Genomic DNA, 10,185 nt, shown 5'->3' on the forward strand with positions numbered 1-10,185 from the left:
ATCTAACCCGTGCTGTACCTGCCCAGGGAGTGTTTGATGGAACAGTGGAGAGGGAACTTTACTCTGTATCTAACCCGTGCTGTACCTGCCCTGGGAGTGTTTGATGGGACAGTGTACAGGGAGCTTTACTATATCTAACCCGTGCTGTACCTGCCCTGGGAGTGTTTGATGGGACAGTGTAGAGGGAGCTTTACTCTGTATCTAACCCGTGCTGTATCTGCCCTGGGAGTGTTTGATGGGACAGTGCAGAGGGAGCTTTACTCTGTATCTAACCCATGCTGTACCTGCCCTGGGGGTGTTTGATGGGACAGTGTAGAGGGAGCTTTACTCTGTATCTAACCCATGCTGTACCTGCCCTGGGAGTGTTTGATGGGAAAGTGTAGAGAGAGCTTTACTCTGTATCTAACCTGTGCTGTACCTGCCCTGGGAGTGTGTGCTGGTGACAGTGTAGAGGGAGCTTTACTCTGTATCTAACTCATGCTCTGCTTGCCCTAGGAGTGTTTGATGGGACAGTGTAGAGGCTGCTTTACTCTGTATCTGACCCATGCTGTACCTGCCCTGGGATTGTTTGATGGGACAGTGTAGAGGGAGCTTTACTCTGTATCTAACCCGTGCTGTACCGACACTGGAAGTACTTGATGGGACGGTATAGAGGGAACTTTACTCTGTATCTAACCCGTGCTATAACTGCCCTGGGAGTGTTATATAGGACAGTGTAGAGGGAGCTTTACTCTGTATCTAACCTGTGCTGTACCTGTCCTGGGAGTGTTCACTGGGACATTGTCGAGGGAGCTTTACTCTGTATATAACCCGTGCTGTACCTGCCCTGGGAGTGTTTGATGAGACAGTGTAGAGGGAGATTTGCTGTATATCTAACCCGTGCTGTACCTGCTCTGGGAGTGCTTGATGGGACAGTGTAGAGGGAGCTTTACTCTGTATCTAACCCGTGCTGTACCTGCCCTGGGAGTGTTTGATGGGTCAGTGTAGAGGGAGCTTTACTCTGTATCTACCCTATGCTGTACCTGCCCTGGGAGTGTTTGATGGGACAGTGTAGAGGGAGATTTACTCTGTATCTAACCCATGCTGTAACTGCCCGGGGAGTGTTTGATGGGACAGTGTAGAGGGAGCTTTACTCTGCATCTAACCCGTGCTGTACCTGCCCTGGGTGTGTTTGATGGGACACTGTTGAGGGAGCTTTACTCTGCATCTAACCCGTGCTGTACCTGCCCTGGGAGTGTTTGATGGGACAGTGTAGAGGGAGCTTTAATCTGCATCTAACCCGTGCTGTACCTGCCCTGGGAGTGTTGATGGGACAGTGTAGAGGGAGCTTTACTCTGTATCTAACCCGTGCTGTACCTGCCCTGGGAGTGTTTCATGGGACAGTGTAGAGGGAGCTTTACTCTGCCTCTAACCTGTGCTGTACCTGCCCTGGGAGTGTTTGATGGAACAATGTAGAGGGAGCTTTACTCTGTATCGAACCCGTGCTGTGCCTGCCCAGGGAGTGTTTGATGGGACAGTGTAGAGGGAGCTTTACTCTGTATCTAACCCGTGCTGTACCTGCCCTGGGAGTGTTTGATGGGACAGTGTAGACGGAGCTTTCCTCTGTATCTAACCCGTGCTGTACCTGCCCCGGGAGTGTTTGATGGGACAGTGTTGAGGGAGCTTTACTCTGTATCTAACCCGTGCTGTACCTGCCCTGGGAGTGTTTCATGGGACAGTGTAGAGGGAGCTTTACTCTGTATCCAACCCGTGCTGTACCTGCCCCGGGAGTGTTTGATGGGACAGTGCAGAGGGAGCTTTACTCTGTATCGAACCCGTGCTGTGCCTGCCCAGGGAGTGTTTGATGGGACAGTGTAGAGGGAGCTTTACTCTGTATCGAACCCGTGCTGTACCTGCCCTGGGAGTGTTTGATGGGACAGTGTAGACGAGCTTTACTCTGTATCTAACCCGTGCTGTACCTGCCCCGGGAGTGTTTGACGGGACAGTGTTGAGGGAGCTTTACTCTGTATCTTACCCGTGCTGTACCTGCCCTGGGAGTGTTTGATGGGACAGTGTAGGGGGAGCTTTACTCTGTATCTAACCCGTGCTGTACCTGCCCTGGGAGTGTTTGATGGGACAGTGTAGACGGAGCTTTACTCTGTATCTAACCCGTGCTGTACCTGCCCCGGGAGTGTTTGATGGGACAGTGTTGAGGGAGCTTTACTCTGTATCTAACCCGTGCTGTACCTGCCCTGGGAGTGTTTCATGGGACAGTGTAGAGGGAGCTTTACTCTGTATCTAACCCGTGCTGTACCTGCCCCGGGAGTGTTTGATGGGACAGTGTAGACGGAGCTTTACTCTGTATCGAACCCGTGCTGTGCCTGCCCAGGGAGGGTTTGATGGGACAGTGTACAGGAAGCTTTACTCTGTATCTAACCCGTGCTGTACCTGCCCTGGGAGTGTTTGGTGGGACAGTGTTGAGGGAGCTTTACTCTGTATCGAACCCGTGCTGTACCTGCCCTGGGAGTGTTTGATGGGACAGTGTAGATGGAGCTTTACTCTGTATCTAACCCGTGCTGTACCTGCCCCGGGAGTGTTTGACGGGACAGTGTTGAGGGAGCTTTACTCTGTATCTTACCCGTGCTGTACCTGCCCTGGGAGTGTTTGATGGGACAGTGTAGGGGGAGCTTTACTCTGTATCTAACCCGTGCTGTACCTGCCCTGGGAGTGTTTGATGGGACAGTGTAGACGGAGCTTTACTCTGTATCTAACCCGTGCTGTACCTGCCCCGGGAGTGTTTGATGGGACAGTGTTGAGGGAGCTTTACTCTGTATCTAACCCGTGCTGTACCTGCCCTGGGAGTGTTTCATGGGACAGTGTAGAGGGAGCTTTACTCTGTATCTAACCCGTGCTGTACCTGCCCCGGGAGTGTTTGATGGGACAGTGTAGACGGAGCTTTACTCTGTATCGAACCCGTGCTGTGCCTGCCCAGGGAGGGTTTGATGGGACAGTGTACAGGAAGCTTTACTCTGTATCTAACCCGTGCTGTACCTGCCCTGGGAGTGTTTGGTGGGACAGTGTTGAGGGAGCTTTACTCACCCTGATTGTTATATCCTGATGAACTCTTCGTAAAATTGCAATTTAGCTTCATTTGTCCATGTTTGGATCAAGGTTTGTAATGAGGTCGGCGGTGGGACTCGAACCCAGGACCCGCTTCCCGCCCCGCCCCCGTTTGTTGCTCATTCATTGGCCAAGAGGCTGCTGAGCGACATGCGGGTTATCCAATGGCGAGAGCCGGCACTGAGGGTGGGCGGGACTCGAACCCGGGACCCTCTGACTCAGAGGAAAGGGCGCTGCCCGCTGAGCCATTGGCTGACAATTGGAGCCGGGCTCCCGCCCCGCCCCTCCACTGTTTGTTGCTAATTTATTGGCCAAGAGGCTGCTGAGTGACATGCGGGTTATCCAATGGCGAGCTGCGGCGCTGAGGGTGGGCGGGACTCTAACCCGGGACCCTGTGACTCGGAGGCGAGGGCGCTGCTCACTGAGCCATTGGCTGACAATTGGAGCCGGGCTCCCGCCCCGCCCCTCCACCGTTTGTTGCTAATTTATTGGCCAAGAGGCTGCTGAGTGACATGTGGGTTATCCAATGACGAGCTGCAGCGCTGAGGGTGGGCGGGGCCTAGGAGGACGGGGAGGAAAGCGCCGCCGCCATTTTCTGCCTCGCCGCTCCAGGCGGCCGCCCCTCGGTGCGGCCGTTTGACGGGGCGGGGGGTCGGCCGGCCGCTGGGGTAATGTTCTCCGCTGCTCAGCGGCGACCCCGATCAGGGCGCTGGCTGCTTTCCGTCCGGTGGTTGGAGATAATTAAAGGGCCGTTCCCCGTCTACCGCCGCCATTTTCCTCGCAGCCAAGCAGCCCTGCCCGGCCCTCCCGGGCGCTGATTGGACAGCTTCACCTGGCTGCCTCCTGATTGGCCCCTGGGGACACGTGTGTGGCGCTGGGGAGACTACAAGTCCCGGAGGCCTCGGCGCGGAGGTCGGGCTCCCATTGGCTGAGCCCTGACCCCGCCCATTGAGGGCGGCAGGAAAGCACTTGACCGAATAAAGGGGTCAGAGTCCCCGCTGTTGCCACCATGCACCCTGCACTGTTGACTGGCAAAGTGGCCCTGGTGACTGCCTCCACCCGGGGCATTGGGCTGGCCATCGCCCGGCGCCTGGCCCGGGATGGGGCCCGGGTGGTCATCAGCAGCCGCAAGCAGGCCAACGTGGACAGTGCCCTGGGCCAGCTGCGGGCCGAGAGGCTGGAGGTCTCGGGCACCGTCTGCCACGCGGGCAAGCGGGCGGACCTGGAGGAGCTTGTCGGTGGGACGCTGAGGCGCCACGGAGCCATCGACATCCTGGTCTGCAACGCCGCCGTCAACCCCTTCGCCGGGAGGACCCTGGACTGCCCGGAGGAGGCCTGGGACAAGATCTTCGAGGTCAACGTCAAGGCCCCCTTCCTCATGGCCAAGCTGGTGGTGCCACACATGGAGCGGCAAGGTGGGGGCTCCATCGTGCTGGTGAGCTCCGCCGCCGGCTACCAGCCCTTCGCCGCCATCGGGCCCTACAGCGTCAGCAAGACAGCGCTGCTGGGCCTGACCAAGGTGCTGGCCAACGAGCTGGGGCCCGCCAACATCCGGGTCAACTGCCTGGCCCCCGGCATCATCAAGACCGACTTCAGCTCCGCCCTGTGGTCAGATGAGGGCTCACGCCGGCGGTTCGAGAAGAGCATCGCCATGCGCCGGATTGGTGAGCCGGAGGAGTGCGCCGGTACAGTCTCCTTCCTCTGCTCGCAGGACGCCACCTACATCACTGGGGAGACCATCGTGGTGGGCGGAGGCTTTCACTGCCGGCTCTGAGCCGACGGGTCGACATTCGAGCTGGGACGCTCTCGATGCTTCTCAATCCAGCTGCCTTCCGGGATCACTCATCGTTCCCCTCAACTCTGTAATCCTCTGCAGCCCTACAGCTGTCTGAGTTCTCTGCGTTCTTCCTACATTGGCCCTCTTGTGCATCCCCCACTTCCTTCACCCCTCCCCATCTCTGTAACCTTCTCCGGCGGCCCCACAACCCTGCGCTCCTCTAATTCTGGCCTCTTGTGCATCCCACACTTCCTTCGCCCCTCCATTGATGGCTGTGCCTTCAGCTCTCCCGGCCCTAAGATCTGGAATCCCCTCCCTAAACCTCTCTACTTCTCTCTCCTCCGTTAAGATGCTCATTTAAACCTACCTCCATGACCAACCTGCCCAAATATTTCCTTGTGTGGCTCAGGGCCAAGTTTGTGTCTGGTTGACGCTCCTGTGAAGCGCCTTGGGACATTGTGCTACGTTAAAGGCGCTATATAAATTCGTCATGTTGTATATGTGACTCCAGTCTCGCAACAACATTGTTGACTCTTAATTACCGTCTGAAGTGGCCTAGTCAGCAACTCAGTTGTATCAAACCTTTACAACGATGAAGGTCCACCACCACCTTCTTGGGCCAACTGGGGAATGGGGAAATAAATGCCGGCCTTGCCAGTGACACTCATTTCTCACGAATGAACTAATAGAAAAAACTTGTGGCATTGCTTGGCCGAACTTGGCAATTCTTTCTTCGTGTGTCAACTGCAACTGGAGAGTGGTATCAAGATGCCCAGCAAATAATCACAATCAAAGTGTGGATTCTGCAGGAGGTGTCCTGTCAATAAAATCTAGAAACCATTGAACACGATTCCTGTCGTTTTCATTCTCGCAATTCTATCTGGAGATGCAGAAAGAAAAGAACGACTTGCATTTCTATAGCGCCTTTTGTTAAGCAACCTCCTTTCCCCTCTGGCTCACAACAACACGTTTCCAGTAAGCACGAGACTTCGTAGTGGAGTATCCGGAACAGACGTTACTGTGCATCAATAAAGGTGATCGGTCATCACAGAGAGTGACTTTACCCGTTTCTGTATCTTTTGAGTACACTCTGGCAAACTGTTGAAAACCATGCTCCTTTTATACACCATAATAATATATTTTAACTACATCAAAGGAAAATGACAAAATAACCTGGCCCAGAAATTCGGGTCTCCACGGGTGAGTACGCGCTGGGTACTCACCCGTAGGCCCAACGGAAGTGCCGGTTTCATGCATGCGTCGGCGGGAAACCTGAGTGGCAGAGCGGGGTATAAAAGTCCCCAAAGACCAGGTAAGGCCTCACAGCGTCGGCGGGAAACCTGAGCGGCAGAGCGGGGCTATAAAAGGCCCCAGAGACCAGGTAAGGCCTCACAGCGTCGGCGGGAATCCTGAGCGGCAGAGCGGGGCTATAAAAGTCCCAGAGACCAGGTAAGGCCTCACAGCGTCGGCGGGAATCTCGAGCGGCAGAGCGGGGCTATAAAAGTCCCAGAGACCAGGTAAGGCCTCACAGCGTCGGCGGGAATCCTGAGCGGCAGAGCGGGGCTATAAAAGTCCCCAGAGACCAGGTAAGGTCTCACAGCGTCGGCGGGAATCCTGAGCGGCAGAGCGGGGCTATAAAAGCCCCAGAGACCAGGTAAGGCCTCACAGCGTCGGCGGGAATCCTGAGCGGCAGAGCGGGGCTATAAAAGTCCCAGAGACCAGGTAAGGCGTACCAGTCTCCAGTCTGGAAGGAGAGAGGTAAAAAGTAATCCAAGTGTGACGTCACCAGAAAGCGGGTAAGTGATTGGTTGGTAAGTATTTCTCCCTTTTAAGCTTAAATCTCTTTGGTTTATAGTTTCTAAGGTGTGATATTCACCATCTAGAATCGGGGCAGAGGATATTTAAAAATAATATTAATAAATTTAATTAATTACATAGAATGGGAGATCAGGTGATGTGTTGCTACTGCAATATGTGGGAGCTGGTGAACACCATTGATGCTCACGGTGATCACATTTGCAGTAAGTGTTGGCTGCTCGAGGAACTCCGGCTCCGTGTTGAAGAGCTGGAGTCCGAGCTTCAAACACTGAGACACATCAGGGAGGGGGAGAGTTACCTGGACTCTGTGTATCACGAGGTAGTCACACCAATTAGATTAATTAATTCAGATGTAGTCCGTGGCCAGGGTCAGGATGGTGTGACTAGAAGTGAGGCAGGTACGGGGATCCAGGAGGTAGTGTTGGAGGAGCCGCAGCCCTTGCACTTGTCCAACAAGTTCGAGGCTCTTACTCCCTGTGGGGACGGGAGCAGGGACTGCAGGGAGGATGAGCAACCTGGCCACAGCACCGTGGAGCAGGGGGCCATTCAAGTGGGGGGAGTTAAAAGAAATGTTGTAGTGGTAGGGGATAGTATCGTTAGGGGGATAGATAGAGTTCTTTGCAGCTGAGAGCGAGAGTCCCGGAGGCTGTGTTGCCTGCCCGGTGCCAGGGTTAAGGACATCTCCTCTGGACTGGAGAGAAACTTGGAGTGGGAGGGGGAGGATCCAGTTGTCGTGGTCCATGTTGGTACCAACGACATAGATAGGACAAGGAAGGAGGTTCTGCTGAGGGAGTTTGAGCAGCTAGGGGCCAAATTAAAAAGCAGAACCACAAGGGTAATAATCTCTGGATTATTACCTGAGCCACGAGCAAATTTGGCTAGGCCAAATAAAATTAGAGAGTTAAATGCGTGGCTCAAAGACTGGTGTGGGAGAAATGGGTTTTGCTTCCTGGGACACTGGCACCAGTACTGGGGCAGGAGGGAGCTGTTCCGTTGGGACGGGCTTCACTTGGCCAGTGCTGGGACTAGAGTCCTGGCGGATCATATAACTAGGGCTGTAGAGAGGGCTTTAAACTAACTAGTGGGGGGGGAGGTTCCTAGAGAGCAAATAATAAAAATGACAACAGAGAAGGTCATAGACTTAGGTAGCAGTGGGGAAATTAAAAACCAGAGCGTGTCAGGAAGGGGCAGAAGGTATGGAGTAAAAGGTAAAGTAATAAAAAGGGCAAAAGCAGGAACTAAGTGTCACAAAACATCTTTGAAAGTTCTCTATCTGAATGCACGTAGCATTCGTAACAAAATAGACGAGTTAATGGCACAAATAACTACATATGGGTATGATCTTGTGGCCATTACAGAAACATGGCTGCAGGGTGACAATGCCTGGGAATTAAACATACCAGGTTATTTAATGATCAGGAAGGACAGGCAAGAAGGAAGGGGAGGTGGGGTGGCTATGTTAATAAAGGAAGGAATCACTGTAATACAGAGAAATGATATTGGGTCAAAAGGTCAGGATAATGAAACAGTATGGGTGGAGGTAAGTAATAATAAGGGGGAAAAAAACACTAGTGGGCGTAGTCTATAGGCCTCCGAACAGTGGCATCTCTGTTGGACGGAGTACTAATCAGGAAATAGTTGAGGCTTGTAATAAGGGAACATCTATAATTATGGGGGATTTTAACTATCATATTAATTGGACAAATCAAATTGGGCAGGGCAGCCTTGAGGATGAGTTCATTGAGTGTATTAGGGATGGGTTTCTTGAGCAGTATGTAACTGAACCGACCAGGGGGCAAGCAACCTTAGATCTGGTCCTGTGTAACGAGACGGGATTAATTAAAAATGTCCTAGTAAAGGATCCCCTTGGAATGAGTGACCATAACATGGTTGAATTCCATATTCAATTAGAGGGTGAGAAGGTTGGATCTCAAACAAGCGTGCTAAGCTTGAATAAAGGAGACTATGAAGGTATGAGAGTGGAATTGAGTAGAGTGGATTGGGAAAATAGATTAAAGGGTAAGACGATACATGATCAGTGGTGTACATTTAAGGAGTTATTATACAACTTCCAAAAAAAATATATTCCACTGAGAAGAAAAGGGTGTAAAAGAAAAGACAGCCATCCGTGGCTAAGTAAAGAAATTAAGGATAGTATTCGACTAAAAACAAGGGCATATAAGGCAGCCAAATCTAGTGAGAGGATAGAGGATTGGGAAAACTTTAAAAGACAGCAATAAATAACAAAAAGATTGATTAAGAAAGGGAAGATAGATTATGAAAGCAAATTGTCAAAAAATATAAAAACAGATAGTGAGAGTTTTTGTAGTTATATAAAAAGAAAAAGGGTGGCTAAAGTAAATGTTGGTCCCTTAGAGGATGAGACCGGGAAATTAATGGTGGGAAATATGGAGATGGCAAAAACACTGAATGAATATTTTACATCAGTCTTTACAGTAGAAGACACTAAGACTATCCCAACACTGGACAAACAGGGGGCTAAAGGGGGGGAGGAGCTAAACATGATCAAAATCACTAAGGAAGTGGTACTCGGTAAAATAATGGGACTCAAGGCGGATAAATCACCTGGACCTGATGGCTTACATCCTAGGGTCTTGAGGGAAGTGGCGGTAGCGATTGTGGATGCATTGGTAATAATTTTCCAAAACTCCCTGGACTCAGCAAAGGTCCCGGCAGACTGGAAAACTGCTAATGTAACACCCTTATTTAAAAAGGGCAGTAGACAGAAGGCTGGAAACTATAGACCGGTTAGCCTAACATCTGTGGTAGGTAAAATTTTGGAGTCCATTATTAAGGAGACAGTAACAGGACATTTGCATAATCATAATTTAATAGGACAAAGTCAGCATGGTTTTATGAAGGGGAAGTCATGTTTGACAAATTTGCTGGAGTTCTTTGAGGAAGTAACGTATAGGGTGGATAAAGGGGAACCAGTGGACGTAGTGTATTTAGACTTCCAAAAGGCATTTGACAAGGTGCCACACAAAAGATTATTGCTTAAGATAAAAAATCACGGGATTGGGGGTAATATTCTGGCATGGATAGAGGATTGGCTATCTAACAGAAGGCAGAGAGTTGGGATAAATGGTTCATTCTCAGACTGGCAATCAGTAACTAGTGGTGTTCCGCAGGGGTCAGTGCTGGGTCCCCAACTCTTTACAATCTACATTAATGATTTGGAGGAGGGGACCGAGTGTAACATATCAAAGTTTGCAGATGATACTAACATGGGAGGGAAAGTAGTGAGCGAGGAGGACATAAAAGACCTGCAAGGGGACATCGACAGGCTAAGTAAGTGGGCAGAGATTTGGCAGATGGAATACAATACTGGAAAGTGTGAGGTTATGCACTTTGGCAGGAAAAATCGTAGAGCAAGTTATTATCTTAATGGCAAGAAACTGGAAAGTACTGAAGTACAAAGGGATCTGGGGGTCCTGGTGCACGAAACTCAAAAGGTTAGTATGCAGGTG

The 10,185-nt window shown here is 51.4% G+C and overlaps 1 pseudogene; it reads left to right on the forward strand.

The window, feature by feature from the left end:
- The first annotated feature begins 3,941 nt into the window (after nt 1-3,941).
- On the forward strand, nt 3,942-5,721 carry LOC147084146 (dehydrogenase/reductase SDR family member 4 pseudogene; annotated as a pseudogene).
- Nucleotides 5,722-10,185: the final 4,464 nt, after the last annotated feature.

The sequence above is a fragment of the Somniosus microcephalus genome, unplaced genomic scaffold (assembly GCF_052327205.1).
Source record: "Somniosus microcephalus isolate GS21.2 unplaced genomic scaffold, FLI_Smic_1.0 scaffold1, whole genome shotgun sequence".
In the NCBI taxonomy this organism is placed as follows: Eukaryota; Metazoa; Chordata; class Chondrichthyes; order Squaliformes; family Somniosidae; genus Somniosus; species Somniosus microcephalus.